This window comes from Lissotriton helveticus, chromosome 5_1 (genome assembly GCF_964261635.1).
Source record: "Lissotriton helveticus chromosome 5_1, aLisHel1.1, whole genome shotgun sequence".
NCBI lineage: Eukaryota > Metazoa > Chordata > Amphibia > Caudata > Salamandridae > Lissotriton > Lissotriton helveticus.
In genome coordinates, this window is record NC_136065.1 from 1,077,112,116 (window position 1) to 1,077,125,777 (window position 13,662).

The window sequence follows — 13,662 nt, forward strand, 5'->3', positions numbered from 1 at the left end:
TTTTTCACACAGCCCCATAACGTGAGACTCCAACATCATTCTAACATTTCTACAAATCTCTACATTAGTTTTTCACACTGATATATGTATCCCTATTCTAATTAAACACATATATATATTTTCTCTCTATAAGTTTGACACTCTTACATGTTCTATACTAAACTAATATAACGTGCTTGTAAATATGGTGCACTTCTACATTTTTCAGATTTGTGCTCTCTCAATCCCCCTTTGATGACTTACAGTAGTCATCATCATCACAACACCCTCTCTAAAGTATAGAGTATCAAACTGAAGTCGTTGCAACCTTCCCTCGTTTCATCTCCTCTAGAGCCCTCAGACTCCTGTACTGATTCTCCTGCATCGCAGCTAATCTCCTCCCCTGCTCTCGCATGGATCTCTGCAACCTGTTTGCTCTATACCATTTGTACAGTTTCACCAACCCCCACAAAGCGATTACACAAATCACTATTATGATGATAGGTTTCAATATGTACCAAATGATATTCTTTCCCAGGTTGGCAAACCAACCTCCAACTTTACCCATTCCTTGACCTACTTTTTCCCACACTGTTACCTTTGTCAAATCCTCTATCTCATGGTGTATTTCAGTAATGTTTCGAATGTACTTTTCTAGAGGTTTTGAATTGTCTGGAATGTAAGTGCAACATTCCTGGACCTTCAAAGCCTTACAGACTCCGCCCTCTTTGGCTAACAGAACGTCTAGAGCAAGTCGGTTCTGAAGAACCATTGCCCTTATCGATTGCATCTCTCCCTCCACCAGCATTAAAGATCTAGCAGTACTGGCGGATAGTCTATCTACAACTGTTGCCAATCTTCTTATCTTAACATCATTTAGTGCTATCCCCAAAATAGGAAACATAGCACCAAATACATCTCCAACTACCTCCTCAGCGCTTACATCCCTTCTTCTTCTAGTTTGTTTTCCTCTCTTTTTGGTTTCTAAGTCCTCAGCATGGTATATTTTGGGGAAGACAATTGCTAAGTAACATGATCCATACCAATTATCGGGTAGTTTCACGTATGCATTTCTTCCACAGACAAAATACACATTCGGAATCACCTGCATTTCCTTTAAGAAATCTTTGGAGTAATACTCCAATTGGAAAGCATGTTCACAACTGACTTCTCCCACAAACACGTTCTCATAATATGTCTGACTTCTGTGTATACACAGCTTTCCCCTTTTCTCTCGGTCTAAAGCTATTGGACCATTGCTACCTTTTCTTTGGTGTTCTCTTTCTTCCTGGGTCCAATCTGTTTTCCATTGTCCTAAAGCTTTTAGGATCTTTTGTCTTCTATATCGATCATCCACCTGCCCCATAAACTTTTTCTCAATTTCGGATACTTTACAAGTCAAATTATTTCTTCGGGCATGTGAAGTATCTAATGTTCTCCATGGAAGGAAAAATTTCTGTAACCTGTCTTCACTCTTGTAATAATCCCATTTATTGAGGTGTTTATAATTTGGCACCTCTGGCAATATCGAGTCAAAGTTCGAGAAGTAATACTCAAACCCCTCACGTTCATAAAATATGCTCAGCAACAAACTACATGAAATTCCATAGGTCAATGGAAGATGATGATACCTAATGCCTTCATCTACAGAGGCTGGCAACTGCATGCAGACATAGCAGTTCTTCGCCTCCATGACATCAATGTATTCATAAAGCAATTTGGCATAAGCATTTGTTTTAAAATTCCCCTGTGATTCATCTGCATGTAATCTTTTTATTTCAGCATCTAACAAAGCTTTCTCTTTCGCTGTGTTTTCCCCCTGTTTGCCAGCCGTAGGAGGCTTCTGTGTTGATGCACTTTTTGCTTCCTTTTCTGCTTTCACATCATTTTCATGTCCCACTACATATGATACAGTAACCACTAAAACTATAAGAGAAATCACTACCACTAAAAGTGTGCCTACTATGCATTTTGCCCTGCGGTTCGGGTTGCCAGCCTCCATGGTCTCAAGACAGTGTAGCTCTGGTTTTCTTTCACAGTACAAAGTCTCTTTTCTTTGCTTCTTCAATCTGTCGAACCACACTTGGAAGCTGAAAATCCCCTCCGCAAAACAGTCTTTGAGTTCTGTAGCAATAGACAACCTTAGTCCTTCTCCATCCTCTAAAATGAAATCCCTAATTTCTTCTTCTTCTTCTTGATGCTAGGTTATCTCTCAATCTGTATTTGCAAAGTTCTTAGCAAAGTCTTTAGTAGTCCGAAATTATGCGTGTTCCAAGAACTTCTACTACTCGCTCGAATATTTCCAAACGAAGAAGGATTCCCTCAAGTATTGGACACCTTGAACAGCAACACGGAAATTCAACTGTCTCCAGGATCAATTTTCTTATTCCGCTCAGAAGAGGAGGATAGACGATGTTGAGTGTCAGCAGCCCTTCGACCTCCACTCCTGGTATCAACAACTCTACTTCCACTGTTATGAAGGGGTCAGTTCTGGTCAGAGTCACTTTCCTCAGCCTCCCAGTTCTGCGTCCCTCGGACATCTGTAGTGAGGTAGGTCCACTCAGGAGTAGCGTATCTTCTGCAAGGCACCCGCACCCTCCTTGATCTTCTCGGACCTTCCTGTTCTTGTCCTTGTGCACTTTCTTCTGGATCTGAGTCTTCGGATATAGGAGCAAGAGTTTCCTCTCGAGCTGGCTTCAAGCTTGGCCTCCTTTTTCTTTCAGGCCAGGTAGCTGCTCCACGCCTTGTTCTCCTATTTCTTGTCCGTTCACTCAGTTCTTGATCACTCTGAACTTGTTCTGTCTCTGAGTTGTTTTCACAGCAGCTTTCTCCTTCAGTGGCAACTTCAGTTTCACTGCCGTTCTGTCTTTCTTCTTCTTCTGGATCTGTGACACTCCCAACTTCTTCAGACACCCCCACAGCTTGACTGATCCCCTCTTGTGATTCTTCCTCCACAACTGGATTTTTGTCTGTGAGAGGAGCTGTTTCTTCCAGGGGTGCTGGAACTCTTCGAGTATGGGAAGCGTGGATCCAATTTGGCAGTCCTCCGCACTTCACGGCAGTGTTCGTCGTTAAGATGATCTGGTAGGGTCCTTTCCAGCGCACGTCTAAGCAGTTCTTCCGGACGTGCTTCTTCACCACTATCCAGTCACCTGGACACAGGTCGTGGCATTGATTTCTTGAAGATGGAACTTCTGCGGCCTGTACCTGAAGAGACACAGAATGAATGGCGTCAGACAACCCCTTGCAATAATCCAGGATCAGGTCATCTGTAATGTTCAGTAATGCAGTTGTTGGGACAGTTGGAAGTCTCATTGCCCTCCCCATCAACACCTCGTGTGGAGAGAGACCTGTCCTCCTGTCGGGTGTGCTACGCATGCTCATAAGGACCAAAGGAAGAGCATCAGGCCAACTTAAGGAAGTTGATGAACAAACTTTAGCAATTCGACATTTCAGCGTCCCATTTATCTGCTCCACGATACCTGAAGCCTCTGGTCGATAGCTACAATGCAATTTCTGATCAATGTTCAATGCAGAGCAAAGCATCTTCACAACTTTGCTGTTAAAATGTGTTCCTCTGTCCGATTCCAGAGAGGCAGGCACCCCGAAGCGCGGTATCAACTCTCTAAGCAACAACTTTGCTACTGTGAGTGTATCGCACCTGCGTGTAGGGTATGCTTCAACCCATCTGGAAAATATGCATACTACCACCAGAACATACCTAAGGCGGTTGACTTTTGGCATTTCAATAAAATCCAATTGCATTCTGTTGAAGGGCCCCCCAGACCTCCCAATGTGACTCAGTGTAACTGGTGTTCTTTTCCCAATATTCAACTACTGGCAAGTAACGCATCGCTTACACACTGCTTCTGCTGCAATCCTAAATTTTGGGCAATACCAAGTCTGCCTGAACACCCTCAACATGGCATCTCTTCCCAAATGCACTGGACCATGTATCTGTCGTGCCATTGGACTCGCTAACTCCTCGGGTAACACTGCCCTTCCATCTGCTGAAACTCAAAAGTCCATTTCGCTTCTCACACAACCTGCTGTTTCCCATGCCTGCTTCTCAGATTCAGGTGCATTGTCTTGCATTTGTTTCAAATCTTCCCAAGTATCAACAGTTTCTAACATCATGCTTAGTTCTGTCCTTTCCTGAGCCCCACCTACTTCCACCTCCGTGAAAGAATAACCATGCTCAGCACAATAGCGGGCAACTTCGTCTGCATATCTATTTCCCTGTGACACAAAATCTGTATTTTTCGTATGAGCTACACTATTCACAACCGCGATTGCGGCAGGACACTGTAATGCTTCTAACAGCAGTCGTACAAATTCTCCGTTTCTGATTGGCGAACCAGAGGAGGTCATGTAACCCCTCTGAGACCACAATTGCCCGAAATCATGAACTACACCGAAACCATATTGGCTATCAGTATATATGGTGACTCTAATTTTGCTACCTGCTATACAGGCACGGGTCAATGCAATGATCTCTGCCACCTGAGCGGAGTGCACTCCTTCCAGGCAAGCGGCTTCCACAACTCCAGTAATGGTGCAAACAGCATAAGCTGCTCTCAACCGACCAGTATCATCTCTTAAACATGAACCATCGACAAAGTAAATTTCATCGGGGTCGATCAATGGTTCATCCACAATATCTGGTCTTGGCTTCGTACATAGTTCAGTCACATCAAGGCAATCGTGATCTTCACAGTCTTCGCTTTCAATGTCATTAGGAAGTGGCATCAGAGTAGCAGGATTCAAGACAGAGCACCTCTTAAGGGTCACGTTCTCTGCAGCAAGAATAACTTGCTCATAGCGCGTGAGCCTACTGTTAGTCAAGTGCTGGGTCTTGGTCCTGGTCATTAACAGTTCCACAGAATGAGGTACATACACCACTAACTGGTGTCCCATCACAATGCTTTCACAACGCTCAATGCTGACACCTGTTGCAGCAACGGATTTGAGACATCCGGGCAACGCTGCGGCTACTGGGTCTAAGGTAGCTGAAAAGTATGCAACTGGTCTACGGGCATTTCCATGGACTTGCACTAAAACTGACAAAGCACAGCCCTCCCTTTCGCAGCAATAGAGGGAAAATGGCTTCTCATAATCCGGCATCCCCAGAGCCGGAGCACGACACAAGTCATCTCTCAGCTGTAGGAACGCCATCAGGCACTCATTGTCCCATGGTACCGGATCACTCACCTCCTTGTGCGTCAGTTTCTGTAAGGGTTTTGCTTTCAGTGAGAAGTTAGCTATCCACTGTCGGCAATAACCAACCATTCCTAGAAACATCCTGACTTCTCTCTGTGTTGTAGGCGAGTTCATCTTTATGATTGCCTCTATTCTATCTGGTGACACCTTGCGCTTTCCTTTTTCTATCTGGTGACCCAAGTACTGTACTTCTGTCAGACAGTACTGCAATTTGCTCGGGGATACCTTGTGTCCATTTTCAGCTAAATGGTTCAGCAAGGCGATGGTGTCTTCCTTGAAAGCCTCTTCTGTTCCTGACGCAACAAGTAGGTCATCTATGTACTGGACCAGAACTGAATTCTGGGGCAGTACCAGACTTTCAAGGTTCTTTTTCAACAGCTGGTTGAAGATTGAAGGGCTATCTGTGAACCCTTGTGGGATTCTACACCATGTTAAGACGTGACTCTCCATTTTAAACGCAAAAAGGTACTGGCTTTCTTCATCTAATGGGATTGAAAAGAAAGCCTGACAAAGATCTATCACTGTGAACCACTCAGCTTGGAATGGTATCTGAAACAGTATTACTGATGGATTCGGTACCACTGGACAACATGAAACAACAATGTTATTAATTTTTCGAAGGTCCTGTACTATTCTAAATTTCCCACTAGGTTTCTGCAAACCCATAATCGGGGAGTTGCATGGGCTTCCCACGATTTCCTTCAGTATTCCCTGTTTAATCATAGAGTCAATCACGGGTTTTATTCCTGCAATCGTCTCTTGGGACAGCTTGTATTGTGGCGTTCTTGGATAATCGACATTTGGTTTCACTATGATCTTCACTGGCTCTACCCCTTTGACCAATCCTATCTCTTCTCCTGTAAAATCCCATACTTCTGATGATACTGCCTCGCGTAAGTCCCAAGGAAGGTCCTCCACAGTCAGAGTAGGATACAGTTCTATGCATGTTCTTGAATTCACAATTTTGAATGTAGCGTCATCATCTGTCGTCTCTACCTCTACTCCCTGAGGTGTGCAGTATATGGTACAGTTCAGCTTGCACAATAAGTCCCTTCCTAACAGACACACAGGACTAGAATCGCACACCACAAACTGATGTTCATTCATGTAGTTTCCGATTTTCACTGACACTGGTTCCGTCAAAGGGCTAGTCATTCTCTTATTTGCAACTCCTACCACCTGAATTGTTTCCCCCGACATTGGTAGATCCGGAACCACTGCTGATCTCAAAGTTGATCGAGTAGCTCCGGTATCCACCAAGAATGTTGTGGGACACCCTGCCACTTCTGCCTCTACAAATGGTCCTCTTTGATCCACTTCCAGAACTGGCCCGAGGGTACAGTCCTCTTCTTTGCTTACACGTTGTCCTGTCAAGGGATAAATGTAGTAACATTTTTCCTCATCTACGAAAACAGGCATTTGTCTAAAAACTTTTCCCCCTGTCGAAATCTTTGGTGGCTGCGGAAACTGAGCTCGTGGAGCCGGAGTCCCCCCTTTGGCCACCTTGATTCTCGGCACTGGCACCCCTTGAACTGGAACCTCTGGAACCTCCTCCTCTACTTCTAATTCTCCGTTTTCAGGGTTATAGGGACACTCGCGTCTCCAATGTCCCACCTGATGACACTGGTGGCACTTTGTCGTTCTCTTCAACGCGGCAAGGTCTATTCTAGGTCTCGGGTTTTCCTCGCTGTCTCTATTCTGTCCGTTTGGTTTTCGTCCCATTGTCCCTGTTCCCTGTTGGCGCTGTCCACCCTTTCCAGCTGACTGCATCTGTACTACCATCAGCTTCTCTTTTAGCTTCTTTGCTTTGGAATCTATTTCGTCACTGCAGTACCTTGCATACCTCAAAATCTCATCTAATGGTCTGTTTTGCCAACAAATCAAATGTTGCTGAATCATCAAACAAATATCAGGTCTCAACCCCAAAACAAACATTGACACAAACTGCCCTATGTCCTTGGGGTCTATTACATCGAGTCCACTGTATTGTTTGAATGTTTTCAGCAATCTCTCATAGAACTCATGAACTGTCTCCTTGGGTTCCTGTCTTGTTCGGTCTATTTTTACCCAATCTATGTCTTGTGGTGGGACCTTTTCCTTCAGCCAAGTTATTACTCTTTCATATTTCAACATTACAGTTTCAGACGGTCCATTTGTAGCAGCATTCCTTTCTGGTTCTACCGTTGGCCACTCGACACTAGTCTTGCATGCTGTCCACAAATCTCCTGGCACCACAATGTCAAACAAGGTATTCAAATCAATCCACAATACCTTTGAGATTTTCACAAACCTTTCTACCTGCTTGTACCACTCAACGGGATTGTCCCTTAACTTCGGGAATGAGTTGGTAAATGCAGCCAAATCTCCTCTACTCCAGGGCACATGTACATAGTTCCCATTCGATATTTCTCTCAAAGGAAATGCCTCCATCTGCATTACCCTTCCTTCCGGAGACATCACACTCGTGCTCCGTCTGACAGTACCCCTTTTGGACCACCTCTCTTCCCATTTGTCCAGATCTCTCCACGCTCTTATTCCTGTTATCAGCTCCCTTATGTGTGTCTTTAATCCTGTAGTTCTCTTCTCATCTAAGTCTTGGTCTGAATACTGCAACCTATGGTTACTCTGTAATGTCTTTGTTCTGGACAAATCCACCATATACTTCTCTGCCAGTTCAGACAGTTTCTCATGAATTGCTCTTGCCTTTCGGGTAATATCCTTTGCTATAAACAGTAACTCATCTTGTTTGTATAGGTCAATCCTTTCTAAGGCTAACATCCCATCTATTATCTCGTCCAGATCATGTTTTAAACTAGTGACGTCAAGTCTTCTGGCCTTTACTGCAGCTTTCAGTATGCTAGCTCTAGGGGGTCCATTCACATCTCTCCCATCCCAGCTCAGAGTCCTACGTCTAGGCTCAGGCGAGTTATGGGGAGTCCTCCCATGTTCCCATCTCTCCAGGTCCCATGCAGTTCCATCCTCTCTGGGTGTATGGTGAAACACTTTCCCATTTCTCATAACCCCACAAGTCCCATCCTGCATGGTTTCCCTAGATACATGGTAAAACATTCCGTTATTCCCCCTTTCTTCGCCATTTGCCGGTGGTCTCTGATCTCTCGACCCATGGCAAGATCCTTCACTGTTCCCCATGCTCCCACGACTCCAGTGCTGTACATTATCATTAGGTGCATGGTGAGTACATCTAAACCTATCCCTGTATTCTTGTGTCCTTCGGTCTCCCTCACTTGTTATGAGACGGGACGTCTCTCCACATCCTGTACTTCTCTCACGTCTCTCTTGCTCATTCCCACCGTCAGTATGACGTATAACTCCTCTACTCTCCGGACTGTTACCATCCCACTCCTGACTGCTTGCACTAGCCCCACAGTGAGACAATGTTCCGTTGCCTCTGCTTCCCCATTCTGCTTCTACTCTTGGCCTGCTGCGCTGTGCTTCTGTCGACGCTTCCCATTCTCTCAAGTCGGCCCTCAGTTCCTTAAAGGATTTCGGCCGTGGTCCCCTCAGGTCCATCGGTCCTCTTTGACCCCCCTGATCTGCTGCGGAACCCACTGCTGAATCAAATGGGGTGCTCCACGTCACTGGTCCTGGCAATTGCCTCCAGGCATTTGTCATGTTATTTCTCCTTTCCATTTCAGCTCTTTCTCTGTCTAACCGTATCTGTTCTTCCTCTCTGTCTCTCTCGGGGTTGTAAATCGATACTATAGGACCTATGGTAACGGGTACTTGTAGAGCGTCTGGCAACCCGTAAGATTCAACCCTCTCTGTTTCTGGCACCTTCTGCACCACAAACCTTCCGACTACACTCTGTACTGTACTAGGCTGAGGTGTCTCCTCACCTTTGGTAGGTGTCCACTCCGATATAGGGAGTGATACATACCCCTCTATGGCAGCCCCCTCTTCTCTTGCGAGTCCCCTACTTTCTATTCCCCCAACGTTCGGAGGCGGTCTATCTATTAGCAATCTATTTATCAAGTTGTCCTCCGACTCGCTCTCCTCATCCTCTTCCATGAGCCTCTTTTCTCCTGCCACCTCTCTCACTGGGTACAACTTATCCACCTCAATAGCCTGTACCCTCCATCTCTTGGCGTCCGCATCCCATTGGGCATCTCGCACTGCCCTTACTGATCGCTTCAACCTTTCTTGGCGCCTGTTCCGATTTCTGTTGTGTGCCGCCCTAAGCCACGCATTAAGGGCCTCAAATTGTGTTGGTCTAGGCGGAGGATTCAATGAGGACATAATTGCTTTCAGCCAATGTAAAGCCTCTAACCTGAACGTTCCATATTTAGGAAACGTCAGTTCCTCATTCCCTTCTGAAATCTTGCTCCATTCACTAATCCACAGTATAGTATGCAAGCCAACATTCGCTGCCATATAGTAAGCTGCTGTACCCTCTGGCGGTGCCTCTTCCCCGTAATAAGAGTCCCTTCTTTTTCTCTTAAAAATCCCTCTCAAACATTTAAAACACTTCATGTTCAAAACCTACAGAATTTCTATTTTCTCCGCGTTTGTTTACTTCCTAATGACAATCCACCAATCTCAGCACGGTTCTCGCTAACTACCCTATCACAACGCGGTTTTTCACTGACGTCACACCAACCGCCCTATCACGGCACGGCTTCTCACTAACCGGCCTATCTCAGCGCGACTCTCGCTGACGTCACTCGTCCCCCTTCGCAGCAGTTCCCCTCCTTACTCAGCTCGTCTCCGCGGTCATGCATGCGTCCCATTCATACTCTGAAAAATGATTACTTCCGTCCAAGCGATCACTTTTCTTGACTGTACGCCCACAGTCTATCTGTAATTGTCACCTTCTGACGAAATGTCTTTCCGTTTACGTCCAGACAATCGCCTTCTCTGATAGGTTACTTACACACAGTAACTTTCGACCAGCGTCCGTTACTCACACACTCGCTCTTACACTCCCCCTATCTCGGTCCTGCGGCGGTCAATGGTACCTCATGACCTCCTTACTCTGGTCGACAATTACTCTGGATGTTCGATACACCCGAACCACTTAAGCTCTACCCCGAACTTAAGATTTTACCAGGTTGCGCGCGCTCACAACCTTCTCACAATCACACTACAGGCATTCAACTCCGCATGACATTACAATACAAATACAACACAAAACACCGCAATCTGTCCACGCACGACCCTTGTTATACTCACTCTCTTCCGATTCTGCTGATTTTCTCTCTCCGTCAGTGCCTTCTTCGGCAGGCCACCTCTCGAGCTCTAGGGACCTTGGGGTAAACTAACCTAGTCTAGATTACCTTCCTCAAGAAGATAACCATCCTCACTCTGCTACCAACTGCTAACGTGGGATTTCTGGCCTATTGTCGTTAATCCAGATCCCACTTCAGGTCGACTAAATCGTTGGCACCTGTCATTGAGTAAAAGGCAATCCACTACTAGGTTAATCAAGAAAGAACTTACACCACTCTAAAGAACCACTTACCACTGGTAATGGTTTAAAAGTTTATTATAAAACCAAAGCTATCTGGAGATACAAGCACCTCAGAATGAGGTTCAAAAGATAAACAGGTGTCAAGATAAACATAAAATCTCTAAATGCTCGTAGTCGACAGAATAGAATTACTAAGATCAGCTCAAAGGTCATTAAAGTTGCGAGAATAGCTACGAGTTGCAACTTGAGAGTCATTTACAGAAAGGAAAATACAGGTTAGGCTGTCCCTACACTAGACTAAGTGACATCCCTACTTAACAAGATCTTTACCTAAAAAGGTGTCAGCCGTGGTGACTTCCAAAGAAGATCACACACTTCTCTTAGCCTTTGTCTCAAAGTCGAAGTCTTGCGTTCCCTATCTGCCTACCCATCCGCTCTCTTAGGTTCCTCAGATCGTCTGCTCTAACTCCACCCCGGGGTGCTGTCCCTAATACAAAATCACATTTCCAATAGGAACGCCCCTGGAGACGCCTCTCACGTGGTGTAGATTCTGGCGGCAAATTCCATGCTGGTACTCCTCGGGACCCTTCGTTAAAGTTGACCTTGCTTCCCAGGCTTCTCTCCGGCAAGACGGTACCCCCTAGAAATTCCTGAAGACTCCTACAGGCCTGTGCCAGGCGTCTCTGAACAAAAGTCTATTCATCATTTTCTGATTAAGCCCCCTCGCACCTGCAAAAGACACTTTTTCTCTGTGGGCCCCAAATTCCGGCCTCCACCATATCTTAGGGTCGTAAAACATTTGAACAGGCTTTACATTCGTGCTCTGTGCGACCTCTCCTTAACGAGCACATGCAGATCAAAGAAGCAACTTTATCTATTCAGGCCTACTAGAATTACATGAAACGGGCCTCTGCAATATGCACATTTAATTTCTTTGTTTAAACAGTATTCTAACTAACACACATTACTATAATGTAACACATCTATTCAAAACATTATTTCAATTCTATGATTAATAATACTTTGCAGTAAAATGACATTAGAATCCAAGTTACTTAAAAGTGTAGCAGCATCTTTCGTTTCTTGTGAAATGCCATGTGGCCTACACATTTCCATGGTTTGCAGAATTACATTTCTTTTTCACACAGCCCCATAACGTGAGACTCCAACATCATTCTAACATTTCTACAAATCTCTACATTAGTTTTTCACACTGATATATGTATCCCTATTCTAATTAAACACATATATATATTTTCTCTCTATAAGTTTGACACTCTTACATGTTCTATACTAAACTAATATAACGTGCTTGTAAATATGGTGCACTTCTACATTTTTCAGATTTGTGCTCTCTCACTACAAATACAAATAACATAACACATAACATACTGCTGAACTGTTGATCGAAGCAATCACTCCTACACCATCCAGGCTGATGTAAGAGAATTGTTCATACACATTGGGACCTACTTCCCATATATTTAAACATAACTTCTCTAAAAGCAAATGAATTGTGCTGCGGTTTGCCGTCATAAGAACATGGAGCTCTTGCTTGTACCGAGTGTTGGGTATTGGCGGAATAGAATGTCCAAGGTGAGAAGGCTGATGGGTGGTTGGAGCTGAGGGTTCCATGTTTGGCAGTTACTCCTGTTCACCGGTGTCATCGCATGAAACAACAAACTGCAGGAACACTTGTTGGTGTCATATTTTCAGAGGTGACGAGTTATGCCTCGCATTGGAATAATAACCTGGATGAATACTTTCCTGTTGGTGTCATCTTTTCACTGGGAAAAAGAGATTTTAAAAGAATGGGACTCTTTAACAACAATCTACAATGTGATGATAATGCAATAAGGTCATGAAATCAATCCAGTGCTTAATTTGAGCTTGTGGTGGTAAGTGGGTCCCATGGGCACTCCTTGTTGGGGGGCAGAATTTATTTTTCTTCAACAGACTTCGATGTAGAGCAAAATAGATAAAAACACAGATGGGAGAAAGAAGGAGAAAGAGAAGGACCAAAAAACAGTGGCAAAGGGAGAAAGCTAGATAAAGAGGCAGAGAGGGTCTGGAGGCGGATTAAAGAGGCATCTGTAGCCGCACTGTTTGATAGCACCGCTCGCGGACTTCTGAGCAAAACTTTGGGCCCGGCACTTATTCTTTTACAAATTAAGCACTGAATAAATCCTTTCAAATAGAATGACACAATGCCAAGAATAACAGTCCCTGAGTCCAGAGGAAGGCAATGGATTGCAAATAGTAAGAAGGATTAATCCATATTTCTGAGCCCTGGGCAAGAACAGACTAACATTCTCTTCACCTGTCAGCAGTGGCAACATTCACTTCCATATAATGAATACATTAAAGCACAGTCAGCTGCGATACCAACAAGAACCTTACTGCCAGGCCACAAAAGCCTTTTAACAAAGTGTAAATCTGACAGCATTTGACTCTGGTAGCAGACAAAGGAAACCGTGCAACCGCAGTGTGTGCCTGAATACTAAATGTATCCTGCTTGAAGTCATGGCCTGTTGCACACTCTCTTTTTATTGGCTCAACGCTGCCACTGAGCCAATAAAAGGAAGCCTTCTTAAAAAAAAGAAGACAATTTACTACAATATTTGTAGGCACTTCTATTAAAATCGCGGGGCCTTTAGAAAAGTGTTAGTTAGTCCTGGCATCGTTTTTGCCTGCTTTAGGGTTCTGCACACTTTACCGCTGCTAACCAGTGCTAAAGTGTTTGCACACTGTCCTTAAAACATGGTAGAGTTGGCCTATCCTGAATTGGTATCTTTAACCCATTCTGTGCTCATGACGAGCTCAGCTCGTCATGAGGCACAGTGCTCAGGTGCTCATGACGAGCTGAGCTCGTCATGGCTTGTGGAACGCTCACACGCGGGGATAATTCCCCTGGTGTGCTGAAAGTTCAGTGGGAACGGGTGTGGCCGTGACGAGCTGAGCTTGTCATGAGCAGCTGAGCACTGTGCCTCATGACGAGCTGAGCTCGTCATGAGCATGGGGGCGCTGTGCGCGCC